The sequence below is a fragment of the Capricornis sumatraensis genome, chromosome 13 (genome assembly GCF_032405125.1).
Source record: "Capricornis sumatraensis isolate serow.1 chromosome 13, serow.2, whole genome shotgun sequence".
NCBI classification, from domain to species: Eukaryota; Metazoa; Chordata; class Mammalia; order Artiodactyla; family Bovidae; genus Capricornis; species Capricornis sumatraensis.
In genome coordinates, this window is record NC_091081.1 from 73,848,595 (window position 1) to 73,866,746 (window position 18,152).

At 36.2% G+C, this 18,152-nt stretch overlaps 1 protein-coding gene across 2 annotated transcripts in view; it reads left to right on the top strand.

Annotated features, from left to right (window-relative positions):
• The window catches only part of TAB2 (TGF-beta activated kinase 1 (MAP3K7) binding protein 2), an 85,705-nt gene that overhangs the window by 14,390 nt on the left and 53,163 nt on the right, over positions 1–18,152 (top strand). The window contains exon 1 of one of the 2 annotated variants that reach the window (XM_068984924.1): positions 10,504–10,615. The exons of the other annotated variant lie outside the window; for it this stretch is intronic. The gene's annotated coding sequence lies outside the window, so the exon portion shown is untranslated. Of the gene's footprint in view, positions 1–10,503; positions 10,616–18,152 lie in introns of those variants that run through there. 2 annotated transcript variants of the gene reach the window in all.

The following is an 18,152-nucleotide window of genomic DNA, read 5'->3' on the forward strand; positions in this document are numbered from 1 at the left end:
CATTGCAGGCAGATGCTTTACCCTCTGAGCCACCAGGAAACCAACTCCAGTATTCTTGCCTGGAGAATTCCATGGACATATGGAGCCTGGTGGGCTGCAGTCCATGGGGTTGCAGAGTTGGTCACAACTGAGTGCACAGGCACACACAGTGGATTTTTGCAAAATCTAAACCTGGCCTAGGTTCTTGTATGCAGAGCACACATTGTAAATAGTAGGTTGAGCTTAGAGTTTGGTCCATAGTAGTATCTCATTGGAAATTTCCTATACACATTTTAAAAGAAAGTAACTTTGATCTTCCTTTTACCTAGTCCCCCCTCATTTCCAGGTTGATGGTAGAGGTATAAGCCATGTTTCTTTTCAGTAATGATTATACATACTTTTTAAAAAACATTTTCCTATACCTTTTCTCCCTTGAGCTTTATGAGACAAAAATACCTGAGCCTTTACTGTTCCAATTCATATTTAAGCCCCAGGAGAAGAGTTATTTTTGAAAGCCATAGTGTTTTATTTCCAAATCTCTAGTGTGTGTTTTTTGTGTGTGTATGTTTATGTACGTGTATGTATATATCTGTGCATGCATGCTCAGTTGCTCAGTCATGTCTGACTCTTTGCAGACATGGACTGCAACATGCAGGCTCCCCTGTCGGTGAGATTGCCCAGGCAAGAGTACTGGCGTGGGTAGCCATTTCCTCCTCCAAGGGATCTTCCCAACTCATTGATCAAACTCACATCTCCTGCATTGGCAGGCTGAGTCTTTACCTCTGAGCCACCTGGGAAAAGAAGAAAGAAAGTGAAGTCGCTCAGTCATGTCCGATTCTGCAACCCTTCAGACTGCAGGCCGCCAGGCTCCTCTATCCATGGGATTCTCCAGGCAAGAATACTGGAGTGGGTTGCCATTTCCTTCTCTAGGGAATCTTCCCGACCTGGGGATCAAACCCAGGTCTCCCACATTGCAGCCAGACTCTACCGTCTGAGCCATGAGGGCCTGTCCAGCCACCTGGAAAACCATGTATATATCTGTATATACATGTATATATTGTGCTAGTCTATGAAACATTAATGAAGTTTATAGGAAAAACCGCTTCCTCTGATATTGTTGACACCAAGGTAGTCAGCATATAAATTCTTTAGTGATCTGTTTTAGGCATTGTTGTGAAAAGACAGGGGGCTATATAAAATAATCCTTGTTTTCTCTGAGAGAGACCAGTGTGTAGTCAGCTGAGGATTCTTGAGAACATTAAATGAGCAAATGCATTATAAATCATTTGACCTAGTGCTTAGCACATGAATAAATGTTTGATCTTACTCATTGTTACAAAATTGCAAACTATTTGTTATAAAAATAATAAACTAAAACTTTATTGTTATACCTCTTTTCATTTGACTTTCTTGGTCCCGTTCCTTCTTGCATTTTATCTAACTTTTCTAACTCCTTTGTTGTAAGTTCTTGGTCTTTGTGTCTCCTCTCTTCCTGTCCAGTCTCTTTTCCGTTATTCCCTAGGTCAATGTCATCACCTTCTACTGAAATTCATTGCAGTCTAGTTCTGCAAAATCTCTTAACCTCTCTTAGGAAAGAAAATGACATGATCCAGCAGTGTTTCAGGAACTAGAAATCTTGTTGCCACTCTGAAATATAGCTTAGAAGACCGAAGAGTGGAGTAAGCTATCAGATAAGAGATTACTGCGTTACTTCAGTTGTCCAGATAGCAGGGACCAGAACAAGGATGTTGTGGGAATAGAAGGGGGGTTAATGCGAGAAACACTTGCAGGAGTAATCAGTAGAACTTTGCCACTGATTGCATATAGTGAGGAAAAGAATTGAAGGCCTTGAGATTTCTAGCTTCAGAATCAGTCCTGTACTATTGGTAATTAACATATAGATATATATTGTGTGGGAGGCAGAGGGTTGAGTTTTGGGCAAGGTGCTTTAGCAGCATGGCACTGTCAAACTAACTATTCCTTTATTTGTTGCAGTCCCACCCACTCATCCTCCCCCTCACTCACTCCTTGAATTCCATGCTATTAGTCTGGGAGCTTCCCTTTAAGAAGGGCAGTTCTATCCGGTCAGAATCAGCACTGGAGGCTGAAGCGCTGCGGAGCAGCCTCTTGTTTCCCGCCCACGTTCCCATTGGCCTCCTCTCTGGAACCTTCCAAAAAGATTACTTAGAGTAATGTTCACCACTGTTACTATCGCCCACTCACTTCTGGGATAGTCACAGATAAATTTTTTATTTTTATATAAAGTAAATGAAGCAACTTGGCTGGGCTCTTTGAAGAAAAATAAAACTTTATGAAGTGTTTGTGATTAAAACATTAATCAGTGAGTAGAGTAATACCTCATTCATCTAATATTACTGGGCAATAAAAATTCTAAATAAGACAATTGAAACTTATCTCGAAATCTGTTTCTATGTAGACATTATGTATATAGAACTTTTAATGCTATTTTTATATATACTATGTAGATTATATATACATAAACAGCTCCAAATCTGTTTCTTTATAATGTTTTATATGACGACTGCCTTCTGAGAACATGTCTCCACCCTAACTTAACCTCCTGCTCTGCTTTTTGAGAATTTCAGAGTTTCAGAATGAGAATCAGGAGTCCCTGATCCTAGTCCACGGTCTAAGAGTAAATTCTTGTTTGAGGATCTTTTTTTTTTTTTTTTTTTTACCATTGAATCTGTGAAATCTGGATTTGTGCCTAGCATAGAGTAAATGCTTAGTATTTTTTGAATGAATCATTGTTTTATGCCCACTTCAGCACTCTTTCCCTGATTTATTACTTGGAATTCATCACTGCCTAGTAAATAAGTTTCTGAGTTTTTAATATAATATGACTAACTAGGTTCTAATTGAGTTGAATTATTAATAGTAAACTTCCCTTATGAGTCTGTTTTTGCTGCTTAGTAGAATTTTCAGTCCTCTTGATGCATTTTCTGATCCTTAAACTTTTGAAAGAAATGATCTTCTACTAGGTTTATTAAGAATGAGTAAGTTAGTCACTCAGTCGTGTCCGACTCTTTGGGACTATAGCCCATGGACTATAGTCCACCAGGCTCCTTTATCCATGGGATTCTCCAGGCAAGAGTATGGGAGTGGGTTGCCATTCCCTTCTCCAGGGGATCTTCCCAACCCAGGGATTGCTCCTAGGTTTCCCACACTACAGGCAGATTCTTTACCATCTGAGCCACCAGGGAAGCCCTTACTGAGAATAGTTTCTTCACTGAATACATTCCATGGGCCTGTATCACGTATAGGCAGTGCCGCTATATACAAGTATGTCGCCCATGTCCCCAGGGATCTTACACTTTAGATGAAGAGACACAGAAGTGGAGCTCTAAGAGAATAATTACATTTTGGGTCATGAAGCATTGATCCACACGTGCATTAGGAGTTCTAGGAAAAGGAGGGATCCATGTGGGCTGAAGCAGTAGAAAAAGAATGCAGAAAGGAGATGGAATTTGAATTGCTTTTGAAAAGGTAGTTAAGATTTTGACAAGCATTTGGTGGAGAATTGACATCCTAAGATAGAGCAGTAGTGTAGTCAAGAATGAAAACAGGGTTGAACATGTTTAGACAAAGCCCAGATTTCAGATTTCTCTGAGTGTGGGGACTAGTGGGAAGTTAAAGTAACTAGATTTAATAGGGTTTTACTCCAGACTCTAAAACCCTGAAGAGGGTCTGAGGACAGAATTTAGAGGAGTCCCTGCATTTAGATGATAAAAAAGCTCTTTATATTGTTACTAGCAATAACCTGTAACTGAAATTTAACCTTTCCTTCTATTATGATTTTAACCAGTAAAGCACAGTAGTATTACCAGTCCTGTGATTTTATTAGTCATAGAAAAAGCACAAATAGTATGTTTACTGTTTTGGCTATCTCTGAATATAGTTTATGCAAATTACTACTTTAAAACTAGTTGTTATTAGACCCCACTGGAGTTTACATGTTGGGTGTTAGTAAAGAAGCTGATACATAAATATATCAAAAATATGGGTTCTGAAAAACACTGGTGATTTTCAGTATAATTGATTTTCTTTGTGATCACTGATTTTTTATTTTCCTCATTTAAAATAAATCTGGCCTTCTTTGTAATCCTACGTACTGTGTTTTATGTATTTCAAGTCTTTCTGAGAGGCAATATGTAGCTTTCTCCCTGCCAAGTTGGGGTCCAAGGTACCAGTTCCAGTGGAACCAAACTGGAGAAGGAAGGCCTTGAAAACCACACTGAGAAGTTTTAGTTGAAGTGATAAACAGGGGAGGAACCTAGTATATTTTTCATTTGTTTTTGTTGTTTTAACAAAATGGTGTATTTACTCTGTACATTTACTCTTTTAAATTTCATCAAGTTGGAGAAAAGAGAACCTCTTCTTAGCTTACAGTTATAGATAAACTAAACTTTAAAAGTGCACAGCAGTTCAAATATAATACCACAGTCACTGTCTTTACCCTCTTATTATGTATCTGTTCCAGTTTCTTAAGTTCTTGTACAATGCAGTGAAATATTTAGGGTGGTTATATAGGAACCTCTCTTAATTTGCTCTTCTATACGTGATTGGTCAAATGTGAAGGACTTCATGGCTGGGATATAAGCTGTGGGTCTGGTCATTTCTAAGTCGGATGATTGGGATAATGTGGTAGCAGTTGGGGTGGAGCAGAATTGGCAGTTGCGGTATTTGGAAAGAAGAACAATAGGACTTGGGGGCAGATAATGAAGGCTGAGATGCATGGAGTGGTGTTAGGGAAAGTATCAAAAGGAAAGTTAAGAACAGGACGCCTGAATTGGGGTGTATATATTGTATATCATGTAATACCCCCAGCAAAGTTTGAGGCATCACCCAGTATTTAAACACTAGTATTTCTGCAGTGGAAAATGGAAATGTTTCAGTAAGTAGGCTAAATAAAGCCTGTAAGTAGCTTCACATCAGTTCAAAGCAGATTTTTGCCACTATCAGATGAGCTTTGACATGAAACTTAATAAGAAATATTTTCAGAACTTTTTAGATTTTGGAACTACGGAAGTAATTGTGAACTGTGTTGACTGTAATATCCAGTGAGGAGAGTCTTAGGAGTGGTGTTTTGAGGAATGTTAGTTATTGGATGGGTGAAATTTGAAGCAGTTGAGAAAAGTAAAAGAAACCAAGAGAAAAGGTAATTTCATTTTTCAAGTTAACAAGAAAATTGCTATTTCTAATGAAAACAGGAAGTTGAATAGGGGAAGCCAATTTGGGGAAGTTTAAGTTTAAACTTCAGCACAATTAAGAGGGAAAAAAAATCTTGTTTCACATGAGATACCTTTTATTTTTCATGTATTTTGTATCACGGGTAAACAAGCTTAGTAGTTTAGAAGTGTTGCAGTGGAAAATTTCCTTTTAAAATAAGCTCTTAATTTTCAGAGCCTGTAGACTCTGATGTTGAGATATGAAAGTACTTCTAGCTTGGGAGTGGTTGGAAAGGTATTCCTATATAAGTAGGATTGTGGCTCTGCCCGCTAAAAAAAGAACCTGGCCGATAGACTGAAAGGAGTGGAGTAAGGTAGGGGGTCCTCTAACAGGATGCTTGTGTGTGTGGCTGAATCATTAGTATGGCTGTTTTTACAATCATATGAATATATTCAGAGTAGTAATTGCTGGAGAAGCAGTGGTAACTGACATGGTTTCAGTGCTTACCACATACCAGGCCCTATTTTAGGCCGTGTTCAGCAGACAGTCTAGTGGCATCTGTTCCTGCCTTGTAGACAAGGTTGTGGTTATCAACCTAGATGGGAAGCATTAGGCTAGAGAGTGGTATAATTTTGATTCCCAGGTCCCCTTTAAAAATCTGGAAGATAGATAACTAATGCATGAGTTTGTGAAATTGAATGGGTTTTAACTTTATTGCCATTCTGTGACTTTAAAAAAAAAACCTTTGGTGAATGGACTCATACATTAGTATTGTCATATTAGAAATATGGACAAGTATCTTTAACAAAAATGAAACAAGGTCCAATCATTACTCTTGAAATTTGTTTAGTTGCTTTCTGTTTACTATATATAAATATGCTGTATAAGTGTACACTTTATGATTCATAAGTTTAAAAAGGCAAATATTGTCTTAAACTTTTATTCAAATCCTGCTAGTGACTTGTATGAGTTGAACTTTGTTTTTCTTCTATTAAATAAGGATGTTGGACTAAATCTCAAAGGCCCTTTCAACATTGAATTCTGTGATTCTGATTTTTAATTTTCATCAGAACAGAAAGCAGCTTCTTAAAGAAGCCTCTCCTTGATTAGTACTACAAGTGTAGATAAGATACCAGAGGAAGAAGTGAAAGAAGAAATGTCATAGTTTGTACTTAAATCCTTCTGACAAACATTAAGAAGCACTGAAACAAGGAACCTTGGAAACTAGAAGAATGTGCAGTGTTGACCAGAAAAGTTTTCAGGAAGAGCATGATCAGAAAGCATTCAAGTTAGTACTTAATTAATGAGTCAAGTTAATAAACTATAGAGGAAGGAGCCCTGGGCCTGAAGTTAGAAAGCCACAACTACATTTCTGGCTCTGACTCTGCTGCTTATTGGAGTTTTGATGATCAGAAAATTACTTAATTTTTCTGAACCTTGCAAAGGAGAGTAATAAGTACCTGGCCTTACTTGGTTTTTCATAAGAATCAAATGATACGGTAAATTAGGTGGCACTAGTGGTAAAGAACCCACCTGACAACGCAGAAGATGCAAGAGATGCAGGTTTGATCCCTGGGTCGGGAAGATCCCTTGGAAGAGGGCATGGCAGCGCTCTCCAGTATTGCCTGGAGAATCCCTTGGACAGAGGAAGCTGGCCGGCTACAGATCACAGAGTCGGACACAACTGAAGCGACTTAGCACACACACACACGATAAAACTTAAAATATTCTGTGACCTTTCTTTTAAAAAGCAAAATTTAACTGAGTACATTTGAAGATGTGATTGTATTTATTTTAAAAAATATATGAATTAAGCAGCAAAGTTGTTACAAAATGATAGGTAAGGATCCTGAAGAGGTTATTGAATTTGGTGATTTGAATGAAACCGTTAGCAAGGGAAGAAACTTGAGGGCAGATTAAAGTAAAGTTGAGGCCAGAGCATTACTGCTCAGTGGAGAAGCTTGGAAAGGCGCAGATGTCAGAGAGAGAGGGCCTGGCATGGCTTGTTTACTCCTTGCATTGCTGTTGCAGACTTTTGTTTGCCTGTTTGTGTTCCTCACTGGATCAGGGATAGGTCGAAAGCAGGAACTCCAGTTCATTCTCAGTGCCTTGAATAGAGTAGCAATTTTAATAAATAGCTTTGAAAATAAATACTTGCTGAACAAGACTTAACTAGTAAAGAAAATTTTTGTGGTACGAATTTGTGCATGGTGTATGTTTAAAATGGTTAAGACTTAAACATAGTCATAGGTTGAAGTGAGAGACTGAAAAGAAAAGGTATTGGTTTTCTCAAAGAAACAGGAAAAAAAAGGATAGGATCTGGAGCCACAAATGAAATGCTGGTCTTAACTGGTAGAGAGATTGTTCCTGACGAAAAGCACCAGATAATTATGTATTTCAGAACATAGAGGGAAAAAAGTAAGCTTCCATATTCGTTTTACAAAACTAAGATAACATAAAATATGAGCATAAAAGAAGATTACATACCAGTCTCACATAATGCAAAAAATGCATAATAAAATCAAATGGAATTTAGCATTACATTAACAGAGTACTACAAATGAGTGGTATTCCCGTTAGGAATAAATCAAATTAAGTTATATTAGGTGATGGGAAATGTGAATATCCTGAGGGATATCAAAAGAGGGGAAATCAACATTTATTTCTAATAAGAATCCTTAGTGAAACAAAAATAAATGAACATAGATATATAAGATTTTATATATCTCAGACCAGAAGCCAGCATTTTGTTACTAGAAATGGTGAGGTACTAGAATTTCTATTTTAGTATTTAGGGAAATACTAAATTCCTTTTAAAAACTCTTGAATCAAAAAAGGTCTGGCTGGCATTACTGTTACATAACATTGTCTTGAGAAAGCTGGCCAATATAATTAGACCAAAAACAAAATAAGAGGTGTACTTATTGAAAGGGAGGAGGCACATTTATTTGTAAATGACAGTTTATATCTGGAAAATCCAAAAGAATCAACTGAAACATTATGTGAGTAATGAGATTTCAATGTGATAATCTGGTTATAAAATAAAAACACCCCAAAATTAATGGTTTATCTAGAAAATTGTTTCTTTCCATGGTCTGTAAACTGAAAGCCTATCCATATGGATTAATGAATGGGAATCCTCATTCTTAAATACTCTTTATTATGCCTGCTGGCAAAACTTACTTATCATCTCTAAGTAAATTCATCTCTAAGTCTATTTTGAGTAAGATTCTTTTCATGTTAACTTTTAAAACCTCTGAAATAAAGTTGTAGTAGTGAACACATTTCAAGTAAACTTTAAGAAAAGAAGTTTGTTTTTTTTTTTCTTTTTAGAATTCCTTGTGGCTTGTGATACTTGCTCTATTACTTGGTAATGCCAGGGAAGGTGTAATCTGAGCTCTGAACCATATTTGGTAAATAATAATTTTATGTGGAACCCACTGTTCTATCAGTAAGAGGAAAATTATTGCTCAAATGTAAGGCTTTTCTACGCCCTTAAAGCATTTCCTGTCTTAAAGACCAAGTTAGATCATATATTGATTCCTTTTGTTTTTTAAAAGACACTGTATCCCAGTTCTATACTATTTTGACTAGAGGTGTGTTGACAAGTATTTTCTGCTTTGCTTGAAAGAAGAAGAATTACATGTCTACTTACTTGTTTACCATTAATTCTCTTTATCCTAAATGTAAATTGTTATGTTTTTATTTATCATCAGTTCTCAGAATTGAGCTCTCTCACATTTGCCTTGTTCTGGGATCAGTGTTGATAAATCAGGTTATCTCTCTTAGGATGTGATGCAGTTGAGTTATTTAAAGCTAAAGCTTGCCACACAGCTGTTGTTTCAGCATTTTATGAAAATGAAAGCTTAAGTATACTCAGATGTTTAAAGCAAAGCTTCCCAGGTGGCACAGTGGTAAAGAACCCACCTGCCATTGCAGGAGATGATAGAGTGTGGGTTCGATCCCTGGGTCAGGGCAATCCCTGGAGTAGGAAATGACAGCTCACTCCAGTATTCTTGCCTGGAGAATCCCATGGACTGAGGACCCTAGCAGGCCCTAGCCCGTGGGGTCACAAAGAGTTGGACACAACTGAGCATATAGAAAACTGAATTGAATACCTACTGTCTGCCAGGTTGTTAGCTGCTAATTCTCATGACAATCCAGTGAGGTAGGGGATGCTATCCCATTTAATACAACAGAAACTTCTGCAGAGTTTTAGTTTGTACAGGAACCAGATTTGGAACCTAGATCTTTCTCTACCAGAATATTTTCATCTACAGCATGCCATTACAATAGGTGGAAAATTGACGTTGTCCTTAAAAACTACTTTCATTCTCTTTTGCTTTGTTGTGTCCTGGTTACTAGAAATGCAGGGACTTAAGTTCTTTACATCCTTGTCTTAGCACTAATCTTTTGTCCTGTTACAGTCCTCACCATCTGCCATCGTTGGACAGCAGCAGCAGATTCAGTTTATTTTGACTACTGTGGGATTGAGTCTCTTCTTTCGTAGACACTCCTAAAATTATCAGCTTACCAAGCATAAGAACATCATTTCTAGGCCCTAGTAATCTAATTAGTACAACATTCTAACATTTTTAATAGCCTACCATTTCTGTAACCTTTGTACTTGCAAGTTTTCTTGTGTGTGTTTTAATAATGTGGACCTAACCAAAAAAAAAAAAAAAATCATTGACTCTGTTTTGGTAATAGAAAAAAGAATTTCTAGTGTGGTTAAGAACCACATTTATGAGCTGTTCTTTGCGTCCTTCTTTAAGAATTACCAAGTGTTTTTAAAAATTGGAACTTTATTTCACTGCTTAGATGTATCTAAAGCATTTCTTAAGAAAAGTCTGAGAACTGATTGTAGAAATTTAGGGAAACAGAAGGTAATTGGAAATAAGATAGCAAAAGAGAAGAGTAAAGTGACTTAAAAATGAGAGCTTTACAATTCCAGTCTTACTAATGAAAATGAACTTACTGTTGGTTTTCTCATTCTATATACTCTGGTTCCATATTGGACAGTCTGTTGCTGAAAGCCAGTAGAGATTTCATAAAGGCTACTGGTTTAGTTTCTAGAATTGGAAGTTTAGAGTGGAGTTGGGTAGATTAAGACAATGAATTAAGTAATGCAAATAGCATCTTTTGGTAACTTGTTTATAAGAGAGTCTTCCATTTAAGAATATTTCCTATGCGAGACACTGGGGACTACCTCACTGCTATTAGCTCACAATGTTATCTGGTCACGTTTCTTGTTCTGCCTACCTCTAGTTTACTCTAGTTTCTCTTCTGCTTTCAAGGCTCCAGACCCAGTTCCTGGACCTGCCCTGGAAAAGAAGTATCCAGTAGAGATGAGCTCACTGCAGTTACTTAATTAAAAATTTGTAAGCTGCAAAAATGGCAATGGGCCAATCAAGAACAGCTACCATTTGAATTTTTCTATTTCCAGGTATGCTAAAGTCCATGGCACCAGTCAAGCTTAGCCGTGTAACTGCCTTACTATGAAATCTATAATAACCAAAATTTTACTTTTAAAACTTTGGTCATCTTGCTCAGAGTTTAGTAACATCCCTAACCACTGGGTGACATGCAACTAGTATTGACTTTAACGTACCTTTTGCCTGACTATTTCTAATTTAACTTGTTTGTAACAGCAAACTAATGGAAAAAGAATTAAAGAAAAATTAATTGGAAATGCTATTGAGTTAAGCCCTGTAAAAATGTACAAAAAGTACTCTGGTCGTCATTGAGAAGTACAGAAACAACCTAACTGTCTTCCTTTAAGAGGTTCACATATGGTACAAGTAATTTAGAGAATTAAATAAATGAAACAGTTCTCTGTCTTGAGGTCCTCAACTAATCTACACTGTGAGTGCCTTCACATAAAGAGTTAATATGGTCTTCAAAAATGAGGGTGGGGGTGGGAGTGGGGAAATTGAAAGAAAATTCCTGGATAGAATCAAGTAATATATTATGTAATAGTTTTACCTGAAGAATTTGATTCTGTTTTAAATGTAAGTATATAACTAGTATTTGCTATATTTTTACTTGATTGCCCAAAAGAAACCAGACGAGAAAGTCATCAGTAGTTGGAGTTTTTGTAGAAGGTAACCGCAAAACTGAAAATTAAGGTTTCTTACTACCTTAGATTTTAACTGAGAAAAAACTACTTGTGAATGTTTAGAGGGCTAGGTTAGCTTTTAAGGACGTTTACCACTTTTACTAATTCGTATAGATTTAGGAACAGTTAATCCATAAAAGGTGACTTTGTTTGCTAAAGGGTAGATGACCATACATATCTTTTGATTTTAAGTTCAGTTCAGATAAGTTAGAGATTACCCAAAGTTGAACAAAGGAATTTTATATCCCAGTTGTGATTTTAAAAGGTGATTCTGATATCCTAGCTTATGCTTTGTATGCCTTCCTCCAGTGTTAATGCATAATGAATTTAAAGTCAGCCAGTCTCGTCAACATCAGGTCACTGATTCTGTGCCACTTCATTTGTTTAGCATTGAAATAATTATATCTCACTGAGTGTTGAATTAGGGCAGGAAAGAGCTACTACCAGAGTTACTAGGGTCGTTACCACTGGTAGATGAATTGAAGGGGAGATAAGAGAGAATTGCTTCTGAATTTGAAGTCTTACTAGTTATCACTGAGGCTGTGAGTAATGGTGAAAGTTTTCTACATCATTGAATGTAAATTGTATATAAAATAGTTTATTTGGTGCGCTAAGGATATAGAAATAAATTAACCTTGTTTTCAGTGGGCTTATGGAGAAGTAATACCATAAAAAAGTATCATAATAGAGGTGGAAAAAACTGTAGAGAAAGTAATATTTCTACTGAGCCTTGAAGAGTAGATAGAAATCTTTAGCAAGAAAGACAATAATATTCCTAAGTTGTAGAAATCAAAGTATATAATATGTTCTAAAAATTGTAAACACTCCAGTATGCCTGCAGAATAGTAGGGTATAGAAGGGTATGATGGATGGTGGAGCTATGCCACACATGCTTTCAAATGTATGGTAAAGGAGTTTGGATTTAGTTAGTAGGTCATGATAATCCATTGCAGATTTATTTCTTAGCATTCTCGCACTTAAGTCAGTGAGTCTTTTGAAAAGCTGACTGCAATAGAGTGAGAGTTGAAACTTGAAAAAGTTAGAGATTAGGCAGTAGCAATACCTGTGAAGGCCAGCACTTACTCTTATTTGATTAGGCATCATGTGTGAAGAATTTTACCTGTAATATCCCAGTTACTTCTTACAGGAATGTTGTAAGAACTGAAATAATACAGGTTAACATTGTTCAGCACAGAACCTGATTCATGGTGAGTCAGTGATCATGCTGTAAGCTCAGAGGAAAGTGCCCTTGTCCGCCTTTATGTGTGAACATTTAAATCCCGTCTGTCAAGACTCCTGATGGTTGACCATTGTTGCAGTGATTAAGTATATCAGTAACAATTTCAGCATTGATAGCATAGGCATAGGGTTATTTGAAAGTACATTGAATTGGCTCAGTTCTGGTACTTTCAAATAATTCTTTCTATGCTGCTCCTACTCTCTGACCCCCCATATCAGAATACAAGTAGTGTTATGGGGAAATACATAGGAAATACTTTTATAGGGAAAATATTCTGCTCTAGTCTCCATTGTTTATGCTTACTTATACAAGAATACATGAATATATATTCTTATAAAAAATTGGAACATAACAGAGATGACTGTATCTCCTTGGACCACCTTCTCCCTGTGTGTTCCTTTACTCAGCCAGGTCTCCAAAATAATTAGTGTGTATCCTTTCAGAGCATTACCTGTGCATTCCTATAAAAATATCTGTTTTAAACTTTTTTTGGTGTCTTTTTTTTTTAACACAAAGGGCATCATTATACATGAGTTTTGCATCTTTTTTCATCCAGTAATGTCTTAATAGGCCTTTGAATATAATTATTTGGGTCTCTTACTTGACTTAAAGAAAAAAAATTGCTGTACCTTGATTTACTCATTCATTCCTAAACGGTTATTCAGATTGTTCTTTTAGTGATATACACTGAAGTGACATTCTTACATCCATGGAGTCGCAAAGAGTCGGACACGATGGAGTGACTGAACTAAACTGACATTCATATATGCTCCTCTTTAAACACATATGCTTGTCCGTAGGTTGGACACTTTATATTGTTATAGATGGAGCTCTGGTACTTCATGATCAGCAACAAATTTTCATTCCCAGCTGATGGTGCTAGCACCGGATAGTTGACACCACAGTTGGGAACTGGCCTAGAAAGCAGCTCTGCTACTGACTTAGCTGGAAGTGTAAATACACTTCTTAATACATCTTTCCATTATTCTCTTCAGTTAAAAAGAAAAAAAAACTGGAGTAACATTTCTCTTCTCTGCTTCACGTGTGGGGATGATAAAGTGAGATAAATGCTATAAGAAGTCTCATATAAATCTGAATTCTACTAGTTTATGATTTTTCTCAAAAGCAGGAACTATATTTTGTTCATCTTTGCATATTTAGAGCACATTACCTGGCTTACAATGGGCAGTGTTTGTGGAATGATTCACAGACATTAAGGTGAACCAAAAAGCAGATTGTATTTATGAAAATTCCAGGCCAGTAGAATTTTCTTAGATCTTATACATAATCTGGAATCTGTGCATTTTTCATTGAAAACTTTCTACCTTTTTAGCCTTATCTCACTTCCCTTCTGCAGTACAGCTATAATTCTTCAAATTTATCCTATTCTTTCACGGTCTTTTCCCTAACACAAACAGTTGTCAGTGATATCCTGCAAGACTCTATGATTTATCTGTAATGGCCAAGTCCAAGTACTGCATTCTTTGTGAAATTTCTCCTGCCTTGCCTCAGTTCCTGCATTTTAGGCGCTACTGCCTCCTGATCTCCACTGCTGCTTATACACCTCTCAGTGCCGCACAGTGAATGTTACTGAATGACTGCATGCCTGCCTCTGGGACTGTGTGGAATGTCACAGAACCAGGCAGGGCTTGGAACTTCAGAGATAAATTAGGTGGATCTGGAAAGTGAGAGGCGTGTTGTTCTTGCTGACTTGTGGGATTCAGCACATATGGGGCAGGGGAAAGCAATTAAAATCATCTATGATTGCCGATGCCTACCCCACTTCTCCAGCTTCATCCTGCATCACACTTTCTCCCTGTTCCTCTCACTCCCTGCCCTTCAACGTGAGCCAGCTACTGGTGGTTACCCAAACTTGCCATGTTGTCTGATTCAAGTCTTTTCCCGGGCAGCTACTTATGTTTGAAATTTTCTTCCCCTCTTGCCTGTCCACCTGGTAAACGTATTTTTGTCTTCCAAGACCCAGCTTAGGTGTTGCCCTCTTTACTTAATCCTACCCTAAACTCTCCGCTTCCCTCAGAATTGATTGGCCCCCCCTATGTTTCCGCTGTGCACTGCAACACAGCTCAGTTACAGTTCAGTCATTATGTTTACTTGTTGATGTATTTGTCTTCCTCTACTAAAATGTAAATTTCTTGAATGTTGAAAAGTGTGCTTTTATTAATTTTAATATTTTCAGCACCCACTATAGTAGAGAGTGAGTAGTAGACACACAATAATTGTTTGCATAAGCAATGTGTATACTATATATGAAAGTATATAACAATAATGCATTAGAAAATGTGTCATTAATCGAAATGTTGAGTAGATGATCACTTTCATATCTGTTCATAGTTTATATTGTTATGAAGGTCATTCTAGATTTATGGAGAAGTATTACATAATGAGATTTCTGGTTCTTTATTCAATTATATGATATTAAATATTCTCCAAGGGCATCTATGATCGGAGAATTGTGAAATATCTTTATATAGAATAAATATGTTGAGATAGAAGTTTCTGTACAATTTTGAAATTATTCTTGATCATCTAATATAAAATCCATCCCCCATAACTATAACAAGATTAACAACTGACTTTTTAACAGTTCCATAGTTTTAGATTTGAAAGACTGGCACATACTTAACAAGATTATGTTAAGTTCAATGAGATGAACAGAAGAAACAGGTCAAATAAGGGGCTGAAACTGCATGGGAATCAGTTGGTGAAATTTCTTCTAACTTTCTCTAAATCTTCATCTTAAAATGTCAATTTAGATTAATATTTTATCCAAGTTATTGTAATTTTCACATGTCATTGAGTCTTACTTAGTTCATTCCAAATGTTTATGGTGGATGTAAGATGAAAACTGGTTCTTCCAAGTGCTTTCATTTTCTTTTCTGCTCTTTTTTTCCCTTTACCTATAAATGGGAGCTCATTATCATATCATTTATTTATATTGTGCTTTCTTTTAAAGATATTTATACAGGAGATGAATTATCAAAAAATTATATTAAAAGGGGCACACTCAGAAGTAACTTTGTTTCCATCTTAAAACCCTAATGTATTGGAAAATAATAATGAAGTATGAATTGGAAAATACACACAAGGTAGTTAGTTATATAATATGTTTTGATGAATTATAACCATTCTGCCTTAGATTTATTGCACTTCTCTTGATCCTTAGAAAATGGTAGCACTCACCACAAAACCACAGTACATAAATTGCCAAGTGTGGCTGACTTGCACATTCCTTTTAGAGGAACTTATAACTGCTAAACCTTTTAACCATAAGAAATGGTCAGTATTCATGGACTTGAGGCAGTGTATTAATGAGTAAATTGGGAATTTTTTTTTAAGAGGAGATAGAGTGGGCCATTATGTTACTTCTTAGCCATTTGACATGTATTAAAATTACACTGTTAATATTTATTGTTTTTCTATAGAAAATAAATTACTATAGGCTTGTAAAGTTGAGAAATACATTTTCTGGTAACAATCCTTTGTTCCCTTTAAGCTTTTAAGTAACACTAAATCTGAACATGATAAGTAATTCAAATAAGTAGCATTTAGGTGACTTAATTTGGTGTGTTTCTATTATTTTATTTTTGCAAATATCTATGTAAAGTGATTCAAGACTACAGCAGTTCTGTGCTAAAGTTTATGCTAAAGATGGATTATACTTATTCTCTTTTTTATCGTAAATGATGATAGTATTTGAATTTTAGATTTTTAAATGCCATAGCTATAATTCTTACATTTTAACTCTTAGGAAAATAATTTGATATTATAGACTTTGGAGAGCAGCAAGTTTGCTTTGCTTTAATAAAGATGTAACATCATGTTCCAAGAAATACAATTCTAATAATTTGCTGTTAAAAGTAATTTTGAAATTTTCATTCAATTACATTTGTAGATTATTTTAAAATTAATTAAATGTGAAGCATCAACTATTATACACCTGCTTGACATTTGATGAGATAGTTACATCATCAGTAATGAAAGAGGTACTTAAAATAGTGTATATAATTAGAAAGATAGTACTTTTTTTTTTCAGATTACTTCTGAAATCCTTATTAAGGCCAAAAAGTTTCAAAACTTGCTTTAACTTCAAAAAAAATTAGCAGCTAACTCACTGCACTGTCATCAGCCAGTCCACAGAAGAGACACAAGTTAAAATTAGTAATAAAAAACTGTTAACATCATATTGACAACCAAGTACATAAGTTGAAACACTCTCCCTTCCCATTAGACGCCCTGGGAAATTTAGTAATGGTTGTTGAGGTTGCTGCTAAGTTGCTTCAGTTGTGTCCGACTCTGTGTGACCCCATAGATGGCAGCCCACCAGGCTCCCCCATCCCTGGGATCCTCCAGGCAAGAATACTGGAATGGGTTGCCATTTCCTTCTCCAGTGCATGAAAGTGAAAAGTGAAAGTGAAGTCGCTCAGTCATGTCCAACTCCTAGCAACCCCATGGACTGCAGCCCACCAGGCTCCTCTGACCATGGGATTTTCCAGGCAAGGGTACTGGAATGGGTTGCCATTGCCTCCTCCGGTTGTTGAGGTTATGTGTCCCTAAAAAGCACCACTATAGTCAAAACTAAAAAATAAAACCCCACAGGACTTAACAAGAAAAATGGAATTGAGGTACAACACTCAGAATGTCATCAGTGAACTTTAAAAAGTAGAAACCTTAATTTTACACATGTCAAATGGCTAAGAAATATGTGTAAGTACTTACATAATATTTATACAAATAAATACTGTACTTTGCTTTTAAACAGTCCTAAAGTTTGCCTTATAGAAAGAACTTTCACATAGTTGTGGAAGCTTGTTATTGTGAAGAATGATTTTTTGAAATTGGAAAGAAAGCTGAACACAAGTTGTGGATGGGTATGACTGATTTTTTTGAAGCTTCAGTAAGCTGAGGTTGCTGGCAGATGTTTGAGGTGTGTTCGTATTTACATTTTGAGTGTTCATAGGCAGCTTGTTTCAGCTGAGTTTGGTTTTTTGCATTTACCTAGTGTTTCTGACAGATGAATTCACAGCAGAATTCGTTTAGTGCTCAAATTGTTGCCTAATATATCAATTGCATTGATGCAGTTTCAAAACAACTATTATAGCAGCACTCACATATAGCCAAGGGTAAGACAAACACTGTAGTTTGGAGGGATAGCTACCACTTTTTATAGTAGCCTTTAATCTAGATGTATTCTGATCTTTATTTAGAGATTTATTACGACAGGTACTTACTGAGCATCTACTACTTGCCTTCCACTTTCTAAATATTTAAGATACAGCAGTGAACAAGATAGTCTCTCCACTTTGAAACTAATATTACTTATGTAAAAATTTCTGTTTGTTGTCACAGGTTGGTTTTAAGAGGTAAAATTGGATAGATGAATGGACCTCAGGTTTAAAAAAAAGAGTCTGCTGAGCATCAAGACTTTTCTCTAACTCCCTAAATTATATACGTTTACAAGATAATTTCCTAGGGGTCTGTCCAGGTCAAGATTGCATTGTTTATAGAAAAAAATTAGTATCTCTGGAGGTCACTATGGAAATCAGAGTTAAATTTTAGGATAGTAATACATGTTAAAATGGAACAACCTCTTACTTTATTGTCTGT